The sequence below is a fragment of the Triturus cristatus genome, chromosome 7, assembly GCF_964204655.1.
Source record: "Triturus cristatus chromosome 7, aTriCri1.1, whole genome shotgun sequence".
NCBI lineage: Eukaryota > Metazoa > Chordata > Amphibia > Caudata > Salamandridae > Triturus > Triturus cristatus.
In genome coordinates, this window is record NC_140590.1 from 1,407,330,686 (window position 1) to 1,407,334,146 (window position 3,461).

General features: G+C 43.9%; 1 pseudogene; it reads left to right on the forward strand.

Moving 5' to 3' along the window:
* Positions 1-1,021: 1,021 nt before the first annotated feature.
* On the forward strand, positions 1,022-2,988 carry LOC146812124 (uncharacterized; annotated as a pseudogene).
* The last annotated feature ends 473 nt before the right edge of the window (positions 2,989-3,461 follow it).

Below are 3,461 nucleotides of genomic sequence, written 5' to 3' on the forward strand. Positions count from 1 at the left end.
CGTTCCCAGTGGGACAAAATAAGACCAATGCCACCAAAGTGACATGTAAAATCTGACAAAGAGTGCTGTCATGCGGTGATCCCATAAAGAAGTACTCATGTGGTACAACCAGCATGATGAAACATCTGAAGACTTTGCATCCGGTTAACCTGGCACGTGAGGAGTGTCCAAGAATGCGAGTTCTTCCACCACCTTCAGCACCAAGTACTTCCAGGACGACTGCCTCTGAAGAACATACATCCTCAATTTGCAACCCTAAAAGTGCTCTGCATGAAGTGCAACAAATGACTGTGCTCTGGAAAGCAGTCCATTGATTTAATTTGCCGGTTGCAAGAGAATTATCGGTGTTAGAAGTTTTTTTTTCCCTGAAGTTCATTGTTTTGTTCCTCCAGCTCTGTTTTTTTTCATTTTTGAAGAAAAAACAAAAAAATCAAAAAATTGTTCAGAAAATCAAAAAAAATATATAAAACAAAATAGAAGAAAAAAAAAGTTCTTCTCAGAACTAACTTCTCTGGTTAAAAAATAGCTATATTTGTATGAAAGTGTGTGAAAGTTGAGATGAATGTATGTGTAGTGCATATTTGACTAAAAGAATGCATTAGTAGTGTATGGTGAATGTGTAAGTGCAGAACTATGAGGAAGTGCTGCAGCATCACACAGTAAGTTCTTTAGCTGCAGTGAGCTGTGGTACTTCCAAAGCACAGGGATGCAACATATATATATAAATATGTTGCAAGTCTATGCTTCCCTCTGCACTGCTGCTTAAACAGCAGTCATGTGATGACACAGGCACCCTTGCACCATGGTGCAAGGATATCTGTGTCATGTGGAGTTTGTTTTTGTGCAGGAAGACACATCTTCCAGCACAAAACCAACCAGTAAAGGAATTTTTCTCCTTCAATGTATGCTGAGCATTGTAGCATATGTGGAAGAAAAAAAATGAGGAGAAATTAAAACAAATCTCCTTGTTGTGCCTTGCTACACCAATTGGAGGTTGGATGACCAAGACTCCACAGGCTCGATGAAAATGGAGGTAGAGGAAGAAAATTGTACAGTACATGGCCAACAGAAGGCTGCAGGAGAAAGAAAGTCTTCTGCCAGGGTTAACAAAGGTCCCATCAGATGGGTGAAGATTGAGGTACAGACTTTTGCTGGTGATAACCAAAAGGTTGCCAAGTTGGTAAAGATGGAAGATGCTGATGAGCTATCTTCTGAGTTCACTCAGGATTCCACTGATCTGGTAAAGTTGGAAGCCAGAAAGGAAACCTATTCGGAGGTATGTCAGGATTCGAGTTGCCTCTTGAAATTTGAAGAAGAGGAGGATCCATTGGCTAGGGATAGTTTGGGAGACATGGACCATGTAAAGACTGAAGAATGCAATGGACCATTTCCCAAGAAGTCACCTGGCTTAATTAAGTGGGTGATGTTCGAAACCGAGGAGGACCCATTTTCCAGGGATTCTCAGGACTGTGAAGAAGGAGGGAGGAATGCAAATTCTGCTGCAGCAGTGCAGTGTCCGAATGCTAGACCTCTCGATGTACCAAATAAAACGTCACAGGAGCGACCACCCCTTGAAGGGAGACTCACAAGAAAAGCCTTGCGACATGTGTTGGCTCAACTTGCTGCCAAGGAGAAGGATGCAGCAGGAGTTGCCGCCAAACTCGTCAGCCTCAGGCACCCCAGCCTCGTCGTCTCTGGAGAGGTCCATTGCAATGCTGTGGCGAAGATGATCATGCTAAAGCCCGGCAGTGCTACGCTGAGCAGGAATGTTGTCAGGGTGTAGAATCTGGACTCTGTCCTCCCAGAGCACCAGACAGCTGCTGTTGAAGATCAATACAAGGATGTGACCGACCTTCCGATGATTGCATCTGTCTTCTCTTTACGAGGAACAGAGGAGGAGAAGCTTCACTCCGTCGAGCATCAGCAATCAGCACCACGTAAAGATATAAGTTGTAATTCAGAACTTCCTTTGATTACATCTGTTTACACTTTAAGAGGTACAGAAGACGAGGCGCTTCACCCTACGAAACATCAGGAATCAGTGCTGCGCAACAATATCAATTGTAATGCAGGTGTGCCTGCAGTGTCATTGCTGATAATTGGAAATCTACTTCAGCCTTTGACGACTCATCTGAACACCCAAAAAGGTCAGCCAGCAGTGTCAGTGATGACAGTAGGAGGTCAACGACAGCCTTTGATGCTTCCTCCAAACCCCCAGGAAAGTGAAAGAGTTGCTGAACTTGGTGCAGGTGATCCCAGCACGCCAGTGATGAAAACCACAAGTGAACTTCAGCCTGTTGAGCCTAATCCTAACAACCCGGAAGGCAAAAGAGTGAGCGAGCTTGCTCCAGGTGGGTGCGACCAGGTGGGTGCGACCCTCCAGTGAGGATAGTATTGAATAAACTGAAGGAGTTTTAGTCTCCAGCGAGCACCCAGAAACCAAAAATAATTGCTAAGCCTGATGCAGAATTTCCCATGATAACGTCTGTCTTCACATTGAGAGATACGGAAAAAGAAGACCTGCTCTCTGTGGACAACCCGGAGTCGGAGAGAAGCGAAGATGTGAATTTTGACTGGGGAGTTCCTATGATCACTGCTGTCTTTACGTTAAGAGATGGAGAAGAAGAAGAAGAACTGCAGCCCGCGGACCACCGGTTGGCCAAGAGAAGAGAAAAAGTGGCAAAAAGAAAGGAGAGCACGGCTCAGGACCCAGGTAATTTCAAGCCAGAAGGGTCAAGAAAGATGAAGTATTCTGCACATTACCAAGTGGGGCCTGCGCCTTATACCTGTTCTGTATATGTAAGACTCTTCCATCACTTCACTCCGTTTCATAAACATGAAGCCATGCATAAAAATTTGCCACTTCACAAGTGCTCTGTATGCGGAGATACCTTCGATCGAAAGTTCCGTCTTTTTCACCACAAAACAACACATGCCATAAAGCGACGAAAATATATGCCTTTCATCCTTCCGAAGCCAACATTCTGAATATCATCAACTAGGATTATTATTAAATGTGTCACGAAATGACAAGATAGGTGTATGTAGCAAGTGCTATATGAAAAGAACAAGCTATTAGGCCCTGTGTAAACACTTCATTATTTCAGCACTAGGGAGTTTGGAGCCTCAAACCAAGCAGAAACGCAGAACACAAGACATTTGGGGGGATTCCACATCCAGTGTATAAAATGGTGGTGACCTCACATTGTGATATATTGGTCAAACAGTATGTCACACACTTGGTTGGTGAATACAGGTATTGGATCTCCGTGGGAGACACCGTGATAATCAATATCAGGGGACGATCAACAAACTGGAGTACATCTGTGAAGGTATGGAATGGCTCTAGAAGACTAGTTGTGATGCCGAGACTCCATACAAACTCAAGAAAGAAACTGTACTGTACACAAGCAGATACTCAGAGTAATTTTAGTCCTATCACTCTTTGTATAAAAAAGAGA